Raw genomic sequence first — 10,705 nt, forward strand, 5'->3', positions numbered from 1 at the left:
AACCAAACACAAGGAAAATGAGAAATGTCAAATCAACAAAAGTTATCCCTTTTTTTTATGCGAACCAAACACAAGAAAAATAAATACATTGTTTTCCCACCATTTTTTATGTGCGAACCAAACCAAAACAATCTATTTCCTCAAAAAGTTTGGAAAACTCAAAACTTATATTTCTTTATATGGAAATGTATTTCCCTATATCTAGGAAACGAACCAAACAGCCCCTTAGTCTCTATTGACGAAGTCATGAACAGAGATTTGTTAGCAAATCTAGTCAGTTATGAGATTTTCTTGGAACCCACTAATATTAAAAAAAATCTTTTTTTATTCTCTTGAGAACGGCCACGTTCAGTTGCGCAGATATTGAGGGGAACAGTTATTTCAAATGGCCTATATAATCCCTACTCCCAGTCATTCTAAAAGAGAAAAAAAAGAAAAAAAATAACAATTCCTCTTCTATTCTCTATTCTCCTTTCTCTCTTTCTCTCTACATGTTCTCAATTTTTTCAGCAGGCTTTCATTCTCAGAAGTTTATTTTAAAACACTTTGGTTCCGAGCATTGTTTAAGGGTGTTGGATTGTCGGCCTCCTTCAGTGCAGTTGAGGTCTGAGACAGAGGAGATTCTGGGCTGTTTTATCCTGGGGACAACGGGGCTATGATACTGCTTGCACTCTTGGGTAGAGTCGCGAAACGTCTTAAAGAGAGCGACCTAGTCCGCAACTCAACCCAAGCAAAATTATTTTGGTAACATTGTTCTTCATTTTATTTTCACAGGAACATTAACAATTTTAAGACGTCATGGTTATTCTGCCTAGTTCCTTTTATCGCCATCTACACAATGTCTTCTCCTGTTGATGCTTTAGTACTTACTGCTGCTAATGATTTGAACAAACCCTTTCGTTTTGAGGGAGCCCATTTTAAAAGATGGAGACAGAAAATGTTATTTTTCTTAACCACAAAGAAACTGGCTGATGTATGCCAAGATGACAAGCCTGAGTTGCCTGTTGAACCTTCAGATGAACAAAAGAAAACTTTGGAAACTTGGAAAGAAAATGTTTTTTTGTGCAAAAATTACATACTTAATGGGTTGTCTGATGATTTGTATGACTACTATAGCTCTGAGAAAACTGCTAAAGGGGTATGGGATGCATTGCAAAAGAAGTATGATACTTAAGAAGCTGGAGCCAAGAAGTATGCTGTCAGTCGCTACCTAAAGTTCCAGATGACGGATGACAAGTCAGTGGAAGCATAGTCACATGAGCTACAAAATATTGCGCATGAGATCATCTCTGAAGGTATGACCATTGATGAACAATTTCAAGTTGTTGTAATGATAGACAAACTGCCCCCTAGCTGGAAAGATTTTAAGAATTCTCTTAGGCATAAAACTAAAGAGTTTTCTCTAGAAAGTTTGATTACTCGCCTTCGTATAGAGGAAGAATCCCGTAAACAAGACCAAAAAGAAGAGATACTCGTTGTCTCTAAACCCGCCTCTGTTGTTCTGAAAACTAAACCTAAGAACATGAAAAGACAGAACCGGAATAATAACCAGACCCGCAACAAGAATAACCAGAATAGAACTGCCCCTCATAATGGGCAACAACCCTCCTTAAGAAATGATTCGGGATAGTTTGTCTGCTACAACTGTAACAAGCCAGGCCATTTGGCTAGGAATTGCCGGAACAGGCGACGTCCTGCTCCGCAGGCTAACCTGACCGAAGACCAACTAGTTGCAATGATTTCTGAAATCAATGTAGTTGGTGGATTCGAGGGGTGATGGGTAGACACTGGTGCTTCTCGCCATGTTTGCTATGAGTGTTCTCTTTTTAAGACCTATTCTGAGTCAGAGGACAAGAAAGTGTTGCTGGGTGATTCCCACACCACCGTAGTTGCGGGAACTAGTGAGGTGGAGTTGAAGTTTACCTCTGGAAAGACTGTGGTTCTCAAGAATGTTTTGCATACTCCAGAGATGAGAAAGAATTTGGTTTCGGGGTATCTTCTCAACAAGGCGGGGTTTACTCAAACTATTGGGGCTGATTTGTATACCATTACAAAGAACAATGTATTTGTTGGGAAGGGGTATGCAACTGATGGGATGTTTAAATTAAATGTTGACATTAATAAAGATGCATCTTCTTCTGCTTACATGCTGTCTTCTTTTAATATTTGGCATGCTAGACTTTGTCATGTTAATAAACGTATTATTAGAAACATGAGTAAGTTAGGTCTTATTCCTGAATTATCTCTTTCTGATTTTGAGAAATGCATTTATTGTAGTCAAGCAAAAATTACTGAGACCCCTCACAAATCTGTTCAAAGAATTTCTGAACCTCTTGATTTAATTCATTCCGATATTTGTGAGTTTGACGGTGTTTTAACTAGAAATGGAAAATGATATTTTATAACTTTCATTGATGATTGTTCAGACTATACTTTTGTATATCTTTTGAAAAATAAAAGTGATGCTTTTGAAATGTTCAAAGTGTTTTTTAATGAAGTTGAAAATCAATTTGGTAGAAAGATCAAACGTTTTCAAAGTGACAGAGGAACTGAATACGATTCTTCAACTTTCATCGAATTTTATAAAGAACATGGGATTATTCATGAAAAAACAGCACCTTATTCCCCAAAAATGAATGGCAAGGCTGGAAGAAAAAATCGAACTTTTTCTGAATTAATTGTTGCTGTTTTACTTAACTCTGGTGCTACAAATCATTGGTGGGGTAAAATTTTGTTGGTTGTGTGTCATGTTTTAAACAGAGTTCCAAAATCAAATAACAATATTTCTCCCTATGAAATTTTGAAAAATAGAAAGCCAAATTTATCATATTTTAAAACTTGGGGCTGCTTGGCTTTTGTTTGGATTCCAAATCCAAAAAGGAAAAAACTTGCTAGTAGAGCATATGAATGTGTCTTTGTTGGTTATGCTCAATATAGTAAAGCATATAAATTTTATGATTTGCATGACCATGTTATTATTGAATCAAATGATGCTGATTTCTATAAACATAAATTTCCTTTTATATTGAAGAATAGTGGGGGCTCATCTTCTAGTACCATGCCTGTAATTAGTAATGATGAGCATGTTGATGACTTAGAAACAAAACCTAGGAGGAGTAAACGAGCTAGGACCACTAGAGACTTTGGACCGGACTTTAGTGTGTTTGCCTTAGAGGAGGATGCCAAGACCCTCCAAGAAGCACTGTCTTCTTTAGATGACAACTTATGGCAAGAGGCTATTGAGGACGAAATGGACTCACTAGTGTCAAATTGTACCTGGCACTTAGTAGACATACTTCCTGGTTGTAAAACCATAGGTTGCAAATGGATCCTTAAAAAGAAACTGAGACCCGACGGTACCGTTGATAAGTTTAAGGCCCGCCTTGTGGCCAAAGGGTTTAGGCAAAGAGAAAATGTGGATTTCTTTGACACTTTTTCACTTGTCTCTAGAATCACATCTATACGGGTTTTATTTTCCCTTGCTGCTATTCATGATCTTGTTGTGCACCAAATGGATGTTAAAACTGCTTTTTTGAATGGTGAATTAGAGGAAGAGATTTATATGGACCAACCTGAAGGTTTTGTTGTTTATCGTCAAGAAAACAAAGTTTGCAAACTTGATAAATCTCTTTATGGTTTGAAACAACACCTAAACAATGTGTTGACATATTAAAATAGTTAAGGGGTTATTTGTAAGATGTATTTGTAGGGGGCCTATATAAGCCCATGTTATTTCATTAATAATATTAGGGTTTCTTCATATATTTCAACTTGGTATCAGAGCCACCAAAACCCTAGCCGCGGCCCCGCCTCCCCCCTCACGGCCACCCCCCCACCGTGGCACCCCCCTCCCTTACCCGGTAGCCCCCCTCCCCATGCGGTAGCCCCCCCCACACACACACATCAGCCCCACTTACCCACGGCAGCCCCACCCCCCCCACTTGTCAGCAACAGGCCCCCCCTCTTTCGACAACACCAGCCCCCCGCCCCCCTTTGTTCGATTCTAAGACCTCAACCCTCGCCCACCTTTTTTTCGCACCCGATCAGGCCCCCCCTGTTCAATCTGACCCTCAGCCCCCCCACCCCCCTTGTTCGAATTCGACATCAGCCCCCCTCCCAACCTCTTGACTCGCCTCTTGCTGCGTTCATGCCGGACTAGAGTTGCGCATGGCGTTCCCTCGACTTCGAGTCCTCGAACTGATGACAAGAGAGGCAGTATATAATCTCACATCGATGAGATATTAATAGTTGTTTTGGTTGCTTGTTTTCTCTGAGAAATTGAAGAAATTTGTTTGCGATCCTACCATGTGATGCCGAGCAGCCAGGTGCTCACCCAAAATTTTCACTGCACGACAATAAGGATACGGAAGAGTTACCGACTGGTGACATGTGTTGGCGTCTGAAGCAGCTGTTCGCGATGGAGGAGATCATCAAAAAGGTTGAACCCTGGCGGAACGAGTCGTCAACTTTGATGTCAAGCTACACTGAAGTTGTCGGCTGGTTCGAGAGCCGCCCCGACAAAACCATCGGAAGAAGTTGGAGGCTTCCGACCATCGCATCTGAAGCTGGATGGACCTGAGTACTGTACCTGAGCTGGTCACGGCGGACGTGAGCACTATCCTTGCAGGGAGGAATCTGGAGGGTTATCTGACAGGAGAGGTGACAGAGCCGGAGGACTCAGAGGGAAGAGATGAGTGGAAGTCCACTCATATGTTGGTGTACATCTGGCTTCTCAACTCGTTGGTCCCGACGATCGCCGCCACGGTGGATGGCATTGAGAAGGTGAAGGACGTCTGGGAGAAGTTGAGGAGGACATATGATGGAGTGGGGAATAACCTGAGGGTATTCCAGATTAAAGGAGAGATTGACGCCACAGTCCAGGGAGAGAGGACTGTACAGGAATATGCTACAGAGTTGGAGCGCTTGTGGCTGGATTATGATCATTTTCCCCTCGGGCTAGCTGCAAGGACCCGGGATGTAAAGAGCGGGAGGCCTTTCTACAGGAGAGGACTATGGTGTTTCTCAAGGGATTGACATCAGAGTTCGCTCAGCGAATCGCATTGCTGCTAGCTCAGCCGAAGGTGGACTTCCTGTGGTGAAGTCAGCACTGGCAGCCTCTAGCAACACTGGATCTAGGGGAGAGACTCGACAATGCTACAACTGCGATGCGATGGGTCATCTAAGACATGCTTGCACCAAGCCACCCAAGGAAGGAGATTTGGGTGGACGTGGATAGTTCGGAGGTCGTGGTCGTGGCCGTGGGGGTCGAGGAGGTGGAAGAGGAGCAGGGAATCGGTCGAATCTGACGATAGCAGAGGAAGAAGAAGCTGAGGTGGTCTTTACAAAGGAGGATCGTGCTCTCCTGACGATACTCAGAAAAAAACAGCAAGTAGCAGTGGATGGAGACTTGAGGAGTGGGACTGAGGAGGCATCCACTTCGTTCTTCGCCAGAGGCAACACTGCTACCTATGCTCATCCGACCAAAGGTACTGATGACATACATGCTCTTACTTCTATGTCTCCTGACAAATCATCAGAGTGGATAGTCGACTCCGGTGTGTCTCGCCATGTGATAGGTAATACTAGTGAGTTCTCATCATATACTCACTTAGCATCGCCTGATAGTATTCAAACAGCTGATGGTACATTGCAGCTGGTGGTTGGTAAGGGTACAGTCGATTGTACTGGTTCTGTAATTTTGTCCAATGTTTTGCATGCTCCTTCCTTTCCAGTTAATCTTTTATCCATTAGTTCTATCATCCTCCAACTAAAATGCGTTGTTTCTTTTGATATTCCCAAGGTGATCTTTCAGAAGAAGGGGACAGGACGGAGACTTGAGACTGGCACATGGTGTAATGGACTGTGGTATCTGGATCGTGAAGGGCTAGATTCAGCTTTGGTGTCAATGGTAGAGAGAGCAGGAGTAGGATCTGAGATGAGTGCTGAGAGTGTGTTGATGCTTCATCACAAACGCTTGGGACATACTTCTTTCGGTGTTTTAAGTAGGTTGTATCTATCTTTATTTGAGAAAGTAAATAAAGAGAAACTTGTGTGTGATGCATGTAAGTTGGGAAAGCTTACTAGAAGCTCTTATGTTAGTTCTGATCATAGGAGTTCTCATGCATTTGATATGATACATTCAGATGTGTGGGGGCCGTGTTCCACAAGTTCTATGAATGGATACAAGTATTTTGTTACCTTCATTGATTGCTTCTCTCGTGTTACTTGGTTATACCTGATGAAGAATAAGAGTGAAGTGTTTGGCTGCTTTCAAAACTTTCATAGATATGTTCAGACTCAATATGGAGCAGTGGTGAAGGTATTGAGATCTGATAATGGGACAGAGTACACCAACAGGGTGTTTGGAGAATACTTATCATCTCAGGGAATATAACACCAGACTACATGTCCATACACACCAGCTCAGAATGGGGTAGCAGAAAGGAAGAAGAGACATCTTTTAGAGGTTAGTAGAAGTATGATGATCTCCATGAATGTCCCAGAAACATTGTGGGGGCAAGCAGTATTGACTGCAGCGGCGCTGATCAACAGATTACCCTCGAGAGTACTGGATTGGAAGTCTCCGTGTGAGACGTTGAAAGGAGATAATGGTGGGATTCTTCCACTGAAAGTATTTGGCTGTGTGTGCTTTGTGAATGATAACAGACCATCAGTCGGGAAGCTTGCCCCTAGAACGGTGAAGTGCATTTTTGTGGGATATTCTGCTACTCAAAAGGGATATGTTTGCTGGAGCCCGGTGGAGAAAAGGTTGTTCGTGAGCATGGATGTGTGCTTTCGTGAATTTGAGCTATATTACACATAGAAGGTACCCTCATCCGTTGGTGACTCGCCCAATACTGGAAGTATGAGGCGAGAAGGGGAGAATGGTGAGAGGCAGATGAATAATGTAGAGAATAATATAGAGAAATCGATTTCTCTAACGATTCCTTGGGAAGGAGAATTGGTTGAGGAGGAGCAGGAGAATAAAGAAGAAGAGGATAAGGAGACAAGAGGTGTTAGGCCCACAGCTCAGGGAGAGCTACTTACCTATAGTAGGAAGGGGAAGCAAATTGAAGAAACAGTACCTACAGTGCCACTAGTGTCGAGTCCCTTATCAACGCCTGTCCCGACTCCTGAGACACCTACACTACCATCAGATTCCTCTCAAAGTGATATCATTCCTCTCCTTACTCCTCCCACACCAATGTCAGTACGGAGGACTACTCGCAGCAATGCGGGACATCCTCTCGATAGATATGGTTGAGATCTTGCCCAGTTTGTATCATATTCTAATATCCACCCTGCACAAGGAGCATTCATTGCATCATTGGACTCTGTTACTGTACCTAACAATTGGCAGGTTGCTAAGAAGGACCCAAAGTGGAAAGCGGCTATGCACGAGGAGCTAGGGGCTCTTGAGAAGAACCGCACTTGGGAACTAGTAAAACTACCAGAAGGGAAGAGAGTAGTTGGATGCAAGTGGGTCTTCACTGTGAAGCAGAATCCAGATGGACAAGTTTAGCGCTACAAGGCTCGTCTGGTGGCAAAAGGGTATAGCCAGACGTATGGAATCGACTATGATGAGACGTTTACACCGGTAGGGAAGATGAGCATTGTTCAGACCTTGATCTCTCTGGCAGTAAATGGTGGATGGAAGCTACACCAACTAGATGTGAAAAATGCATTCATTCATTAAGATCTGGTGGAAGAGGTATACATGGAAATACCACCAGGATTCGATACAGATCAGACAGTAGGCAAAGTCTGCAGATTGAAGAAGTCCCTCTATGGCCTGAAGCAGTCTCCACATGCTTGGTTTGATAGATTTAGGAGGGCTATGATTGGTATGGGGTACCAGCAGATCAACACCGACCATACCGTGTTTTTTCGATGAAGTGGAGGCCACATTACCATGTTGGCGGTATATGTGGATGATATGATTATTACAGGAGATGATGAGAAGGAGATTGCCCAACTCAAAGTGAGACTGGGTAAGGAATTCGAGGTGAAAGATCTTGGCTTGCTTTGATATTTTCTTGGGATAGAGATAGCTCGAGGAGCTGAGGGGATTGTTCTCTCCCAAAGAAAGTATGCACTGGATCTTCTCAAAGAAACATGGATGTTAGGGTGTAAACCTACAACTACACCGACCAATCAGAAGTTCAAACTGGGTGCTGAGGCTGGAGAGCCAGTTGATCATGACAGATACAAGAGACTAGTGGGCAGGTTGATCTATTTGAGTCACACACATCCCGATATCTCTTTTTTAGTGAGCGTGGTAAGTCGCTACATGCATGATCCGAGGAAGGGTCATATGGACGTAGTGTACCAGATTCTTAGGTATTTGAAAAGTGCCCCAGGAAAAGGATTGATGTTCAGGAAGAATGAACAAATGAGCATTGAGGGTTATTGTGACTCAGATTGGGCTAGCTGTGCTGATGACAGGAGGTCCACCTCAGGATACTGTATCTTTATAGGAGGCAACTTGGTCTCGTGGAAGAGCAAGAAGCAGTCAGTGGTGGCGAGGTCAACAGCTGAAGCAGAGTATAGAGCTATAGCCTTGGGAGTCGCGGAATTGTTGTGGTTGAAGAGTATGTTGGTGGAGCTGAAACTGGATTAAGGAGCAAAGATGAAGCTGTGGTGTGATAACAAGTCAGCCATCAGTATCGCTAATAACCCAGTGTAGCATGATAGAACCAAATACATCGAGATCGATAGGTTCTTCATCAAAGAGAAGTTGGACAGTGTATTACTGGAGTTAAGTCATGTTTCAACTAAAGACCAGATAGCAGATTGTCTGACTAAGGGACTTAGCTCAGTAGATATGGTTAGAGGATGTGACAAGATAGGCTTAGTGGATATCTTTTGCCCATCTTGAGGAGGAGTGTTGACGTATTAGAATAGTTAAGGGGTTATTTGTAAGATGTATTTGTAGGGGCCTATATAAGCCCATGTTATTTCATTAATAATATTAGGGTTTCTTCATATATTTCAACTCAATGGTATGAAAAGTTTGATAATCTTGTTATCTCACATGGTTTCAAAATAAATGAAAGTGACAAATGTATTTACTATAAAAATGGAAATGACATTTGCACTATTATATGTCTGTATATGTGGATGACTTGCTTATCTTTGGTTCAAATGTTCATGTAGTGAATAATGTAAAATCCATGTTGTGTGCTAATTTTGACATGAAAGACCTCGGTGAGGCAAAAGTAATCCTTGGTATTAACATTACTAAGTATGAAAAGGGAATTTCTTTGGATCAGTCTCATTACATTGAGAAAATCTTAAAGAAATATAATTACTTAGACTGTAAACCTGCATGTACTCCTTATGATCCTAGTGTAAAGTTGTTCAAGAACACTGGAGATAGTGTTAGACAAGCTGAGTATGCGAGCATAATTGGTAGCTTGAGATATGCTACTAATTGCACTAGGCCTGACATAGCCTATGTCGTAGGATTACTATGTAGGTTTACTAGTAGACCTAGTATTGAGCATTGGCATGCTATTGAGAGAGTAATGAGATATCTTAAAAGGACCATGAACCTTGGGTTACAATATCAAAAGTTTCCCGCTGTCCTAGAAGGATATAGCGATGCTGAGTGGAACACCCTCTCAGACGACTCCAAGGCAACGAGTGGCTATATATTTACCATAGCTGGAGGAGCTGTATTTATGGGAAAGACCGATTCCAGCTGTCTTGATCCATTGTGATAGTACCGCGGCTATTGCAAAGATTCAGAACCGTTATTATAACAGCAAGAGGCGAAAAATACGTCGCAAGCACAACACAATAAGAGAGTTTCTCTCTACTGGTGCTATAAGAGTTGATCATGTGCGGTCTGATGATAACTTGGCTGACCCTTTGACAAAAGGATTAGCGAGAGAAAAGGTATACAAAACCTCAAAAAGGAATGGGACTAATGCCCGTAGATGAATGAAGTACTTATGATGGTAACCCGACCTATAGACTGGAGATCCTAAGAAATAGGTTCAATGGGTAATAACAAGTCATGAAGTAATATGTGGTGAATCACGCTAAATTTTGAGTCACATTCATTATGTTGCTTGTAGCATGATATCCTGAAGCGAAAACAGTTGAGTTAATGTTTAACTCTTAATGAGTTCTATACTCTATGTGGAGTGGAGTATCTAGCTACAGGAATACTCTTGATAGAACTCACCTAAGTGAATGTGAAAGTGTGGCCGCTTCCTATGGGATTGTGGGCAAATCTCTAGAGCATTCACTATACTGGGATACACGTGCATGGCCGTAAAGCACGGGCTTTGATCAACACCCTAGAAGGTTGTGTGTGTGATGTTGTTAGAGATAGAGTTCAAAACTACGTGTTACTCTAGTATATTCTAAAGCATCAACACTATGTAAAGGTTTAAGTCTAAGGACACCTTTATTTATGCATAATCTTATTATTTGTTTCATGATTACGATGCTTGATGAAGACATTTTGATTTGTTTTTTTTAAATATTCAAGTGGGGGATTGTTGAAACAGTGTGAATTTTTTCAAATCTGCAGACAAATTCCTCATGGGCTGACCCATGAAAACCAAATAGTCGACCCATGAAACCCACTCTTCTCTTCAACTTTTAGTTTGCCTGTGTTTTGACTTAGTCTCTATTGACGAAGTTATGAACGGGGATTTGTTAGCAAATCTAGTCAGTTATGAGATTTTCTTGG

Source organism: Asparagus officinalis, chromosome 8 (assembly GCF_001876935.1).
Source record: "Asparagus officinalis chromosome 8, Aspof.V1, whole genome shotgun sequence".
In the NCBI taxonomy this organism is placed as follows: domain Eukaryota; kingdom Viridiplantae; phylum Streptophyta; class Magnoliopsida; order Asparagales; family Asparagaceae; genus Asparagus; species Asparagus officinalis.